Below are 15,200 nucleotides of genomic sequence, written 5' to 3' on the forward strand. Positions count from 1 at the left end.
GATGACCATATCTTGCTTCATAGCAACAATCTCCGTGGGATCGACCCTTACTCACGTAAGGTATTACTTGGATGACCCAGTGCACTTGCTGGTTAGTTGTGCGAAGTTGTGTAATGCCATGGAATTGAACCACCAAGTTTTTTGGAGTTCATGACCAGGGATTATGAGAGTTGTGAAAAGTATTGTTCACAATTTCGCGCACCAAGTTTTTGGCGCCGTTGCCGGGGATTGTTCAAGTTTTGAGCAAGCTTTTGGTAACAATGCCAGGGATTGTTCAGTTTGGACAACTGACGGTACATCTTGTTGCTTAGATTAGGTATTTTTTTTTCGAAATTCTTGAAGATGAATTCTAGAGTTTCATGATGATTTGTTGAAATCTGGCTGGTTGAGAAGCCATGTCTAATCTCATTGGACCGAGGTTTCAACTTATCATCACAAGAGCTTGTTGATTCTTATCAATCTTGCTTTTGGAGCAGTGATCTGCTAAGGCTTGGCTGGCCTTTGGCCATGTCTAGTGTTTTGGACCGAAGCTTTCTTTGAAAGCTTGGCTGGCTGTGAAGCCATGTCTAATTCCTGGACCGGAGTCTTAGACTAGCATTGCACTGATTCCTGGAATTCTCATTAAGAATTTTGATATCTTTTTCCACTTAATTTTCGAAAAACACGAAAAAATCAAAAAAAAAATTTCATAAAAACCAAAAATATGTTATGTTTCTTGTTGAGACACTAGTCTCATCTTAAGTTTGGTGTCAATTGCATACATTCATTCATGTATCTTAAGAATCTTCAAGTAATTCTTGATGATTTCTTACTCTGATCTTTGAATTCTTTTGGCTTGAGTGTTTATGCATCTCATATAGTGTCAGTAGTATGCAAACTGCTAAGTTTGGTGTCTAGCATGCATTGTTATTTCATTCTTGTTGCATTTTGATTATTAAAAATCCAAAAACATTTTTTAATTTATGTCTTTTCAAGTCAATAATACAAAGAATTGAAGATTCAGAACATGCTGCAGAGGAATTATACAGAAAAAGCTGAGCATTCAAAAATGCCCAGTGAAGAAGACAGACTGGCGTTTAAACGCCAGCCAGGGTACCTGGTTGGGCGTTTAACGCCCAAAGAGGTAGCATTTTGGGCGTTAAACGCCAGAATGGATACCATTCTGGGCGTTTAACGCCAGGATGGCAAAGGGGGAAGATTTTGTTTTTTTCAAATCATTTTTTTTCAAGTTTTCTAAGCTTTTCAAAATCAAATCTTTTTCAAATCATATCTTTTCAATCAAATGTTTTCAAAATCAATTCCTTTCCTTTTTCAAAGATACTTACTAACAATTAATGATTTGATTGAACATCTCAATTATGTTGCCTTTTCTGTTGAGGAAGGTTTAATGTTTGAATCATATCTTTTCTTGTTAGACAAGTCATTGATTTTCAAAATCAAATCTTTTAAAAAAAATTTGTTTTCAAAACATATCTTTTAAAATGGTTTTCAAATTAAAATTTTTTTTTCAATCATATCTTTTTAATCACATCTTTTTCAAAATAAGTTTTCAATCAAATCTTTTTGATTTCTGATTTCAAAATCTTTTTCAAAAATCACTTGATTTCTTTTCCACTTTCAATTTTCGAAAATTATCAATCAATTTTTAAAATGTTTTTAACATCTTTCTAATTAATTTTCGAAAATTCTCTTCCCTCCTTCTCACATCCTTCTATTTATGGAGTACTACTCCTTCTTAATGCACAATTCGAACTTTATCTCATCAAGTTCGAATTCTTCTACCTTCTTTCTTCTATTTTTCTTTTCCTCTGACACCTCAAGGAATCTCTATACTGTGACATAGAGGATTCCACATCTTCTTGTTCTCTTCTCTTTCATATGAGCAGGAGCAGAGACAAAGGCATTCTTGTTGAAGCTGACCCTGAACCTGAAAGGACCTTGAAGAGAAAGCTAAGAGAAGCCAAAGCACAACTCTCTTTAGAGGACCTGACCGAATTCTTCAAAGAGGAAGAACACATGGCAGCCGAAAACAACAACAATGCCAACAATGCAAGGAAGGTGCTTGGTGACTTTACTGCACCTACTCCCAACTTCTATGGGAGAAGCATCTCTATCCCTGCCATTGGAGCAAACAACTTTGAGCTTAAGCCTCAATTAGTTTCTCTAATGCAACAGAATTGCAAATTCCATGGACTTCCAATGGAAGATCCTCATCAGTTTTTAGCTGAGTTCTTGCAAGTCTGTGACACAGTCAAGACTAATGGGGTTGACCCTGAGGTCTACAGACTGATGCTATTCCCTTTTGCTGTAAGAGACAGAGCTAGAATATGGTTGGACTCACAACCTAAAGATAGCCTGGACTCTTGGGAAAAGCTAGTCAATGCCTTCTTGGCAAAGTTCTTTCCACCTCAAAAATGGAGTAAGCTTAGAGTGGAAGTCTAAACCTTCAGACAGAAGGATGGAGAATCCCTCTATGAAGCTTGGGAAAGATACAAACAATTGATCAGAAAATGTCCTTCTGACATGCTTTCTGAATGGAGCATCATAGGTATTTTCTATGATGGTCTCTCTGAACTATCCAAGATGTCTTTGGATAGCTCTGCTGGAGGATCTCTTCATCTGAAGAAGACGCCTGCAGAGGCTCAAGAGCTAATTGAAATGGTTGCAAATAACCAATTCATGTACACTTCTGAAAGGAATCCTGTGAATAATGGGACTAATCAGAAGAAAGGAGTTCTTGAGATTGACACTCTGAATGCCATTTTGGCTCAGAACAAGATATTGACTCAACAAGTCAATTTGATTTCTCAAAGTCTGTCTGGAATGCAAAATGCACCTGGCAGTACTAAGGATGCTTCATCTGAGGAAGAAGCCTATGATCCTGAGAACCCTTCAATGGAAGAGGTGAATTACCTAGGAGAACCCTATGGAAACACCTACAATTCTTCATGGAGAAATCACCCAAATTTCTCATGGAAGAATCAAGAGAGACCTCAACAAGGTTTCAATAACAATAATGGTGGAAGAAACAGGTTTAGCAATGGCAAGCCTTTTCCATCATCTTCTCAGCAACAGACAGAGAGTTCTAAGCAGAATACCTCTAACTTAGCAACAATGGTCTCTGATCTAATCAAAACCACTCAAAGTTTCATGAATGAAACAAGGTCCTCCATCAGAAATTTGGAAGGACAAGTGGGTCAGCTGAGCAAGAAAATTACTGAACTCCCTCCTAGTACTCTCCCAAGCAACACAGAAGAAAATACAAAAGGAGAGTGCAAAGCCATAACCATGGCCGAATATGGAGAGGAAAGAGAGGAGATGGACGCCACTGAGGAAGACCTCAGTGGGCGTGCACCAACCTCCTCTAAGTCCCCCAATGAGGAACCATGGAAATCTAAGGCTCAAAATGAGACCATAGAGATTCCATTGGACTTACTTCTCCCTTTCATGAGCTCTGATGAGTATTCTTCCTCTGAAGAGGATGAGTATGTCACTGAAGAGCAAGTTGCTAAATACCTTGGAGCAATCATGAAGCTAAATGACAAGTTATTTGGAAATGAGACTTGGGAAGATGAACCTCCCTTGCTCACCAAAGAACTGGATGACTTGTCTAGGCAGAAATTACCTCAAAAGAGACAAGATCCTGGGAAGTTTTCCATACCTTGTACCATAGGCACCATGACCTTCAAGAAGGCCCTGTGTGACTTAGGGTCAAGTGTGAACCTCATGCCTCTCTCTGTAATGGAGAAGCTAGGGATCTTTGAGGTGCAAGCTGCAAAAATCTCACTAGAGATGGCAGACAACTCAAGAAAACAAGCTTATGGACTTGTAGAGAATGTTTTGGTAAAAGTTGAAGACCATTACATCCCTACTGATTTCATAGTCCTAGAGACTGGGAAGTGCATGGATGAATCCATCATCCTTGGCAGACCCTTCCTAGCCACAGCAAAGGCTGTGATTGATGTTGATAGAGGTGAACTGATCATTCAAGTGAATGAAGAATCCTTTGTGTTTAAGGCTCAAGGATATCCCTCTGTCACCATGGAGAAGAAGCTTGAAGAGCTTCTCTCAAATCAGAGTCAAACAGAGCCCCCACAGTCAAACTCTAAGTTTGGTGTTGGGAGGCCACAACCAAACTCTAAGTTTGGTGTTGAACCCCCACAGTCAAACTCTAAGTTTGGTGTTGGGAGGTTCCAACATGACTCTGAGCATCTGTGAGGCTCCATGAGAGTCCTCTGTCAAGCTAATGACATTAAAGAAGCGCTTGTTGGGAGGCAACCCAATGTTTTATAATTAACTATTTCCTTTTGTTATTTTATCTTTTTTTTTGTAGGTTGATGATCATGAGAAGTCACAAAATCAATGAAAAAAGCAAAAACAAAATGAAAAACAGGAAGAAAAACAGCACACCCTGGAGGAAGATGTTGCTGGCGTTTAAACGCCAGTGAGGTTAGCTGTTGGGCGTTTAACGCCCAGTCTGGCACCATTTTGGGCGTTTAACGCCAGAAAGGGGCACCAGACTGGCGTTAAACGCCAGAAAAGGGCAAGAACCTGGCGTTAAACGCCAGGAATGGGCACCAGCCCGGCGTTTAACGCCAGAAATGGCTCAAAACGTGATTTTGAGCAACTTTTGGTGCAGGGATGACTTTTCCTTGACACCACAGGATCTGTGGACCCCACAGGACCCCACCACCACTCTCTCTCTTCTTCCCCCATTCACCAATCACCTCAATACCTCTTCCCCAAAAACCCTTCACCTATCAAATCCCATCTTTCTCTTCACCACTCACATCCATCCTTCATAAAACCCCACCTAACCTTCCATTCAAATTCAAACCACTTTCCCACCCAAACCCACCCATAATGGCCGAACTCCATCTCACCTCTCTCCTATAAATACCCTTCTTCACTCCTTCATTTTCACACAACCTAAACACCACTTCTCCCCTTCTTTGGCCGAGTACAAAGCCATCCCTTTCTCCCTCATTTCTTCTTCTTCTACTCTCTTCTTTCTTCTTTTGCTCGAGGACGAGCAAACCTTTTAAGTTTGGTGTGGTAAAAGCGTTGCTTTTTCGTTTTTCCATAACCATTTATGGCATCCAAGGCCGGAGAAACCTCTAGAAAGAGGAAAGGGAAGGCAAAAGCTTCCACCTCCGAGTCATGGGAGATGGAGAGATTCATCTCAAGGGTGCATCAAGACCACTTCTATGAAGTTGTAGCCTTGAAGAAGGTGATCCCCGAGGTCCCCTTTTCACTCAAAAAGGGTGAATATCCGGAGATCCGCCATGAGATCCGAAGAAGAGGTTGGGAAGTACTTACCAACCCCATTCAACAAGTCGGAATCTTGATGGTTCAAGAGTTCTATGCCAATGCATGGATCACAAAGAACCATGATCAAAGTATGAACCCGGATCCAAAGAATTATCTTACTATGGTTCGGGGGAAATACTTGGATTTCAGTCCAGAAAGTGTGAGGGTAGCGTTCAACTTGCCTATGATGCAAGGAGATGAACATCCTTACACTAGAAGGGTCAACTTTGATCAAAGGTTGGACCAAGTCCTCACAGTCATATGTGAAGAGGGCGCACAATGGAAGAGAGATTCAAGAGGCAAGTCGGTTCAATTGAGAAGGCATGACCTCAAACCCATGGCTAGAGGATGGTTGGAGTTCATTCAACGCTCAATCATTCCCACTAGCAACCGGTCCGAAGTTACTCTAGACCGGGCCATCATGATTCATAGCATCATGATTGGAGAAGAAGTGGAAGTTCATGAGGTTATAGCCCAAGAACTTTATAAGGTGGCGGACAAGTCCTCTACCTTAGCAAGGTTAGCCTTTCCTCATCTCATTTGTCACCTCTGTTATTCAGTTGGAGTTGACATAGAGGGAGACATCCCCATTGAGGAGGATAAGCCCATCACTAAGAAAAGGATGGAGCACACAAGAGACCCTACTCATCATGAGATCCCTGAGATACCCCAAGGGATGCACTTTCCTCCACAAAACTATTGGGAGCAACTGAACACCTCTCTAGGAGAACTAAGTTCCAACATGGGACAACTAAGGGTGGAGCATCAAGAACACTCCATCATCCTTCATGAAATTAGAGAAGACCAAAGAATCATGAGGGAGGAGCAACAAAGACAAGGAAGAGACATTGAGGAGCTCAAGCACTCCATAGGATCTTCAAGAGGAAGGAAGAGTCGCCATCACTAAGGTGGACCCGTTCTTTGATTTCCTTGTTCTTCATTCTTCTGTTTTTCGAATTTTATGCTTATGTCTATCCATGTTTGTGTCTTGTGATCATTAGTGTCTTAGTGTCTATGCCTTAAAGTTATAAATGTCCTATGAATCCATCACCTTTCTTGAATAAAAACGTGCTTAATTGAGAAAAAAGAAAAGAATTGCATGAATTTTGAATTTTATAATAGTTTAATTATTTTGATGTGGTGGCAACACTCTTGTTCTCTGAATGTATGCTTAAACAGTGCATATGTATCTTGAATTTGTGGTTCATGAAGGTTGGCTCTTGAAAGAATGATGAAAAAGAAGACATGTTACTGAGGATCTGAAAAATCATTAAAAATGATTCTTGAAGCAAGAAAAAGCAGTGAAAAAAAAAAGAAGAAAACCGAAAAAAAAAAGAAAGAGAAGAAGAAAGAAAAAGAAAGAATAAAGTTGTGATCCAAGGCAAAAAGAGTGTGCTTAAGAACCCTGGACACCTCTAATTGGGGACTTTAGCAAAGCTGAGTCACAATCTGAAAAGGTTCACCCAATTATGTGTCTGTGGCATGTATGTATCCGGTGGTAATACTGGAAGACAGAGTGCTTTGGGCCACGACCAAGACTCATAAAGTAGCTGTGTTCAAGAATCATCATACTTAACTAGGAGAATCAATAACACTATCTGGATTCTGAGTTCCTAAAGAGGCCAACCATTCTGAATTTCAAAGGATAGAGTGAGATGCCAAAACTGTTCAGAGACAAAAAGCTAAAAGCCCCGCTCATCTAATTAATACTGATCTTCATAGATGTTTTTGGAATTCATTGCATATTCTCTTCTTTTTATCTTATTTGATTTTCAGTTGCTTGAGGACAAGCAACAATTTAAGTTTGGTGTTGTGATGAGCGGATAATTTATACACTTTTTGGCATTGTTTTTAGTATGTTTTTGATAGTTTTAGTTGAGTTTTTAGTATATTTTTATTAGTTTTTAGTTAAAATTCACTTTTCTGGACTTTACTATGAGTTTGTGTGTTTTTCTGTGATTTCAGGTATTTTCTGGCTGAAATTGAGGGACCTGAGCAAAAATCTGATCCAGAGACTGAAAAGGACTGCAGATGCTGTTGGATTCTGACCTCCCTGCACTCGAAGTGGATTTTCTGGAGTTACAGAAGCCCAATTGGCGCGTTCGCAACGGCGTTGGAAAGTAGACATCCTGGGCTTTCCAGCAATATATGATAGTCCATACTTTGCCCAAGATTTGATGGCCCAAACCGGCGTTCAAAGTCACCTCAAGAAATCCCAGCGTTAAACGCTGGAACTGGCACTCAAATGGGAGTTAAACGCCCAAACTGGCATAAAAGCTGGCGTTTAACTCCAAGAAGAGTCTCTACACGAAAATGCTTCATTGCTCAGCCCAAGCACACACCAAGTGGGCCCGGAAGTGGATTTTTATGTCATTTACTCATCTCTGTACACCCTAGGCTACTAGTTATCTATAAGTAGGACCTTTTACTATTGTATTAGAGGACTTTGGTAGCTATCTTCGTTTTATGCTATCTTAGATCATTGGGAGGCTGGCCATTCGGCCATGCCTAGACCTTATGCTTATGTATTTTCAACGGTGGAGTTTCTACACACCATAGATTAAGGTGTGGAGCTCTGCTGTACCTCGAGTATTAATGCAATTACTATTGTTCTTCCATTCAATTCCACTTGTTCTTGTTCTAAGATATCACTTGTTCTTCAACTTGATGAATGTGATGATCCGTGACACTCATCATCATTCTCACTTATGAACAAGGTGACTGACAACCACTTTTGTTCTACAAGCAACCAAGGCTCTAGTGAATATCTCTTGGATTCCTGATTGCACGATGCATGGTTGATCGCCTGACAACCGAGTGCTCGCCTGACAAACGAGCCAGCCATTCCGTGAGATCAGAGTCTTCGTGGTATAGGCGAGAACTGATGGCAGCATTCAGGAGAATCCGGAAGGTCTAACCTTGTCTGTGGTATTCTGAGTAGGATTCAATGACTGAATGACTGTGACGTGCTTCAAACTCCTAGCAGGCGGGGCGTTAGTGACAGACGCAAAAGTATCAATGGATATTATTCCGGCCTGACCGAGAACCGACAGCTGAATTCTTCTATGCCGTGACAGGGCATATGCAATCGCTTTCACTGAGAGGATGGGAGGTAGCCATTGACAACGGTGAAACCCTACACGAGCTTGTCATGGAAATGAGTAGGAAGGATTGGATGAAGACAGTAGGAAAGCAGAGAGACGGAAGGGAAGGCATCTTCATGCGCTTATCTGAAGTTCCTACCAATGAATTACATAAGTATCTCTATCTTTATCTTTTATGATATTTTCGTTCATCACCATATACATTTGAGTCTGCCTGACTAAGATTTACAAGATGACCATAGCTTGCTTCATAGCAACAATCTACGTGGGATCGACCCTTACTCACGTAAGGTATTACTTGGACGACCCAGTGCACTTGCTGGTTAGTTGTGCGAAGTTGTGTAATGCCATGGAATTGAACCACCAAGTTTTTTGGAGTTCATGACCAGGGATTATGAGAGTTGTGAAAAGTATTGTTCACAATTTCGCGCACCATGTATCCGGTGGTAATACTGGAAAACAAAGTGCTTAGGGCCACGGCCAAGACTCATAAAGTAGCTGTGTTCAAGAATTAACGTACTAAACTAGGAGAATTAATAACACTATCTGAAATTCTGAGTTCCTATAGATGCCAATCATTCTTAATTTCAAAGGAAAAAGTGAGATGCCAAAACTGTTCAGAAGCAAAAAGCTACAAGCCCCGCTCATTTAATTAGGACTAAGTTTCATTGATACTTTGGGATTCATTGTATATTCTCTTCTTTTTAACCTATTTTGTTTTTAGTTGCTTGGGGACAAGCAACAATTTAGGTTTGGTATTGTGATGAGCGGATAATTTATATGCTTTTTGGCATTGTTTTTAGGTAGTTTTTAGTAGGATCTAGCTACTTTTTGGGATATTTTTATTAGATTTTATGCAAAATTCACATTTTTGGACTTTACTATGAGTTTGTATGTTTTTTGTGATTTCAGGTATTTTCTGGCTGAAATTGAGGGACCTGAGCAAAAATCTGACTCAGAGGCTGACAAAGGACTGCAGATGCTGTTGGATTCTGACCTCCTGCACTCGAAGTGGATTTTCTGGAGCTACAGAACTCTAAATGGCGCGCTCTCAACTGCGTTGGAAAGTAAACATCTAGGGCTTTCCAGCAATATGTAATAGTTCATACTTTGTGTGAGTTTTGATGACGTAAAATGGCATCAAAATGCCAGCTCTCTGCCCTTTTCTAGCATCAAAACGCCAGAGCTGGCATAAAAGTTGGAGTTAAACGCCCAAACTAGCACCAAAGCTGGTGTTTAACTCCAAGGAAGACCTCTACACGTGTAAAGCTCAATGCTCAGCCCAAGCACACACCAAGTGGGCCCGGAAGTGGATTTCTGCATCATTCACTTAATTCTGTAAACCCTAGTGGCTAGTTTCATTATAAATAGGACCTCTTACTATTGTATTTTAATCTTGGAATCTTGGAACCATCAGTTCATGTTTTAGGAGGCTGGCCATTCAGCCATGCCTACCTTCATCACTTATGTATTTTCAACGGTGGAGTTTCTACACACCATAGACTAAGGTGTGGAGCTCTGCTGTTCCTCGAGTATTAATGCAATTACTATTGTTCTTCTATTCAATTCATGCTTATTCTTATTCTAAGATACTCACTCGCACCTCAATCTGATGAATGTGATGATCCGTGACACTCATCATCATTCTCACTTATGAACGCGTGACTAACAACCACTTCCGTTCTACTTAAGATTGAGCGTGTATCTCTTAGCCTCCATTCCGAAAGATCAGAGTCTTCGTGGTATAAGCTAGAATTATTGGCGGCCATTCTTGAGATCCAGAAAGTCTAAACCTTGTCTGTGGTATTTCGAGTAGGATCTGGGAAGGGATGACTGTGACGAGCTTCAAACTCGCGAGTGTTGGGCGTAGTGACAGACGCAAAAGGATCACTGGATCCTATTCCAACATGATGGAGAACTGACAGATGATTAACCGTGTGGTGACAGCGCATTTGGACCATTTTCACTGAGAGAACGGGAGGTAGCCATTGACACCGGTGAAACCCGAACATACAGCTTGCCATGGAAAAGAGTATGAAGGATTGGATGAAGGCAGTAGGAAAGCCGAGATTCAACAGGAGTGGTGCATGAAATTGCAATCACACTTTTGCAATTCCGCACAACTAACCAGCAAGTGCACTGGGTCATCCAAGTAATACTTTACGTGAGTAAGGGTCGATCCCACGGAGATTTTCGGCTTGAAGCAAGCTATTGTTATCTTGTAACTCTTAGTCAGGATATCAAAAATTATCAGGTTTAATTGTGAAAAGTAAAAGAACATGAAACAGGTACTTGTTTTGCAGTAATAGAGAACAGGTTGAGATTTTGGAGATGCTCTATCTTCTGAATCTCTGCTTTCCTACTGTCTTCTTCTTCATGCACGCAAGGCTCCTTCCATGGCAAGCTGTATGTAGGGTTTCACCGTTGTCAATGGCTACCTCCCATCCTCTCAATGAAAATGTTCAACGCGCTCTGTCACAGCACGGTTAATCATCTGTCGGTTCTCAATCAGGTTAGAATAGAATCCAGTGATTCTTTTGCGTCTGTCACTAACGCCCAGCCTTCAGGAGTTTGAAGCTCGTCACAGTCATTCAATCCTTGAATCCTTCTCAGAATACCACAGACAAGGTTTAGACCATCCGGATTCTTTTGAATGCCGCCATCAATTCTAGCTTATACCATGAAGATTCTGATTAAGGAACCCAAGAGATATCTACTCAATCTAAGGTAGAATGGAGGTGGTTGTCAGGCACACGTTCATAGGTGAGAATGATGATGAGTGTCACGGATCATCATATTCATCAAGTTTAGGAACAAGTGATATCTTAGAATAGAAGCAAGCGTGATTGAATGAAAAATAGTAGTAATTGCATTAATCCATCAAGACACAGCAGAGCTCCTCACCCCCAACCATGGGGTTTAGAGACTCATGTAGTAGAAGATACAATGAGAAACATGTAAAGTGTCATGGTGTTCAGATACAATGTCAAAAGATCCTATTAATAGTGAACTAGTAACCTAGGGTGTACAGAAATGAGTAAATGACGAAAAAATCCACTTCCGGGATCCACTTGGTGTGTGTTTGGGCTGAGCATTGAAGCTTTCATGTGTAGAGACTTTTTCTGGAGTTAAACGCCAGCTTTTATGCCAGTTTGGGCGTTTAACTCCAATTTTTGTGCCAGTTCCGGCGTTTAACGCCGGGATTTCTGAAGCTGATTTGCAACGCCGGTTTGGGCCATCAAATCTCGGGCAAAGTATGGACTATTATACATTTCTGGAAAGCTCAGGATCTCTACTTTCCAACACAATTGAGAGCGCGCCAATTGGGCTTCTACAGTTCCAGAAAATTCACTTCGAGTGCAGGGAGGTCAGAATCCAACAGCATCTGCAGTCCTTTTCAGCCTCTAAATCAGATTTTTGCTCAGGTCCCTCAATTTCAGCCAGAAAATACCTGAAATCACAGAAAAACACACAGACTCATAGTAAAGCCCAGAAAAGTAAATTTTAACCAAAAACTAATGAAAATGTAATAAAAACTAACTAAAATATACTAAAAACATACTAAAAACAATGCCAAAAAGCGTATAAATTATCCGCTCATCACAACACCAAACTTAAATTGTTGCTTGTCCCCAAGCAACTGAAAATCAAAATAGAATAAAAAGAAGAGAATATACTATAGACTCCAAAATATCAAAGAAACTTAGCTCCAATTAGATGAGCAGGACTAGTAGCTTTTTGCTTCTGAACAGTTTTGGCATCTCACTTTATCCTTTGAAGTTTAGAATGATTGGCATCTATAGGAACTCAGAACTCAGATAGTGTTATTGATTCTCCTAGTTAAGTATGATGATTCTTGAACATAGCTACTTTATGAGTCTTGGCTGTGGCCCAAAGCACTCTGTCTTCCAGTATTACCACCGGATACATACATGCCACAGACACATACTTGGGTGAACCTTTTCAGATTGTGACTCAGCTTTGCTAGAGTCCCCAATTAGAGGTGTCCAGGATTCTTAAGCACACTCTTTTTCCCTTGGATCACAACTTTATTATTATTATTATTATTTCATTTTTTTTGTATTCACTGCTTTTTCTTGCTTCAAGAATCAATTTGATGATTTTTCAGATCCTCAATAACATTTCTCCTTTTCCATCATTCTTTCAAGAGCCAAAAATTTTAACATTCTTAAAACAACAAATTCAAAAGACATATACACTATTCAAGCATTCATTCAGAAAACAAATAGTATTGTCACCACATCAAACTAATTCAACTAGTTTCAAAGATGAATTCGAAATCCTGTACTTCTTGTTCTTTTGTGATTAAAGCATTTTTCATTTAAGAGAGGTGATGGATTCATAGGACATTCATAGCTTTAAGACATGAACCTTAAATTTTATTAATCATGAATTAAGAACAAAACTCAAAAATCGATATAAGATAAGACTAATAGTAATAGAAAACAAAGATTTAAATAGACTTCTAATGATAGAGGTTATCACAGAGTTATGACTCAACAACCTTGATTTTGAGAAGTGGATGCTCCCTCAACTTGTGGGGTATTTGACCCTTCAAGGGAGAGCTTTTGGCGCTTCAACTCCTGTAGCTCACGCCCCTGCTTCTCTTGTTCCTTCAGCAATTTGCAGAGCATGCAGTTTTGATTCTGCTGTTCTTCGTTAATTTGTTCCATGGCTTCTTGTAGCTTGGCAACAGATGCTTCTAGACGAGTCCAGTAGTCAATTTCAGGAAGTTCAGGGAGGAACTCCTGCGCCCTCCTTTTGATAGAGTTATCTTGCATTTGTCCTTCCATTGACCTCTTGGTGATTGGGTGCTCAATTGGGATGAATTCATCTACTCCCATCCTCACCCCGGCATCTTTACATAGCAAAGAGATTAAGCTTGGGTAAGCCAGTTTGGCTTCAGTGGAGTTCTTGTTTGCAATTGTGTAAATCTCACAAGCAATCAGATGATGAATCTCCACTTCTTTTCCCAGCATAATACAATGAATCATCACTGCTCTCTTGATAGTAACCTCAGAACGGTTACTAGTGGGCAAGATAGAATGCCCTATGAAGTCCAACCAACCTCTTGCAACTGGTTTGAGATCTCCCCTCTTGAGTTGGTTTGGGACACCTTTTGAATTGGTCATCCACTTGGTTCCAGGGAGGCATATGTCCTCTAGAACTTGATCTAACCCCTTATCTACTCTCACCATTCTCCTATTAAAGGATTCAGGATCATCTTGTAGTTGAGGTAATTTGAAGACCTCTCTTATTTTGTCCAGATGGAAGTAAATAATTCTCCCTCTAACCATGGTTCTGTAGGTATGAAAAGCGGTTCCAGTCATTCTCTGCTTATCTGTCAGCCACAGATTTGAGTAAAATTCCTGAACCATATTTCTCCCAACCTTTGTCTCAGGGTTGGTTAGAACTTCCTATCCTCTATTTCGAATTTGCTCTTGGATCTCCGGATATTCATCTTCTTTCAGATCAAATTTAACTTCCGGGATCACTGACCTTAGACCCATTATTTTGTGGTAATGGTCTGCATGTTCTTTGGTTAAGAACTTCTCTTGACTCCAAAGGTCTTTTGGAGCATTCTCTTTCTTGCCTCTTGAGTTGGTTTGTTTTCCTTTGGGGGCCATGATCTTGATGAGCCTTAACTTAGTGATCACAGAAAAACACACCAAACTTAGAGGTTTGCTTGTCCTCAAGCAAAAGAAAGGAAAGAGGAGAGAGAGGAGGAGAGCAAATTCGAATGGTGGGGAAGGGGGGTGTGGCCGAACATATATTTATAAGGAAGGGAGAGAGAGTTCGAAAATTTTGAAGGAGATTTGAGAAGATATGGGAAGAAATTGAGAGATATTTGAGTTTTTTGAAGAAGATTTGGAAAGGATTTGAAAGAGATTTGAAGAATGATTTTAAATTTGAAAATTTGAAGGTGAATGATGAAAGTTTGAAATGTATTTATGTAGAAAATTATGGATTAAAACAGGAAAGTTTGAAAAAATTTGAAGTGGAAAGCAAAATCTCTGTCTCCCACCTTTCTGGCGTTAAACGCCCAGAATGGTATCCATTCTGCCGTTTAATGCCCAATTGTTGGCCAATTTGGGCGTTTAACGCCCAGCCAGGTACCCTGGCTGGCGTTAAACGCCAGAAACCCCTTCATCACTGGGCGTTTTGCTAAACGCCCAGGATGCTGCACACCTGGCGTTAAACGCCCAGAATGGTGCCCATTCTGGCGTTTAATGCCCAAAATGGCACCTTTACTGGCGTTAAACGCCCAGAATGGTGCCCATTCTGGCGTTTAACGCCCAAAGTACCCCTTACTGGCGTTTTTTCGCCAGCAAGCCCCTTTTCTCTGCTTTTTGCACTGAATCCTTTTGTAACTCTGTGAATTCCTTCAATTTTGATGATTGCCCTTTGAGAATATGTATCAAACTTTGATTAAACAAAACAGATAACCTGCTAATGACTGGGTTGCCTCCCAGCAAGCGCTTCTTTAATGTCTTTAGCTGGACCTTCACTGAGAATCATTCAAGCCTCAGTTTTGAGCATTCTTGCTCAAAATTGCTTTTAAGATAATGTTTGATCCTCTGTCCATTAACAATGAACTTTTTGTCAGAATCAGTATCCTGAAGCTCAACATATCCATATGGTGACACTCCTGTAATCACATACGGACCCCTCCACCGGGATTTAAGTTTTCCTGGAAACAGTCTGAGCCTAGAGTTGAAGAGCAGAGCTTTTTGTCTTGGCTCAAAGACCCTGGATGACAACTTC

At 40.5% G+C, this 15,200-nt stretch overlaps 1 non-coding gene across 1 annotated transcript; it reads right to left on the minus strand.

The window, feature by feature from the left end:
- Nucleotides 1-2,421: 2,421 nt before the first annotated feature.
- On the minus strand, nt 2,422-2,529 carry LOC130984167 (small nucleolar RNA R71). The gene has a single exon (XR_009088117.1). It is a non-coding gene; the product is annotated as a small nucleolar RNA R71 (small nucleolar RNA).
- Between the last annotated feature and the right edge of the window lie 12,671 nt (nt 2,530-15,200).

The sequence above is a fragment of the Arachis stenosperma genome, chromosome 5, assembly GCF_014773155.1.
Source record: "Arachis stenosperma cultivar V10309 chromosome 5, arast.V10309.gnm1.PFL2, whole genome shotgun sequence".
In the NCBI taxonomy this organism is placed as follows: Eukaryota; Viridiplantae; Streptophyta; class Magnoliopsida; order Fabales; family Fabaceae; genus Arachis; species Arachis stenosperma.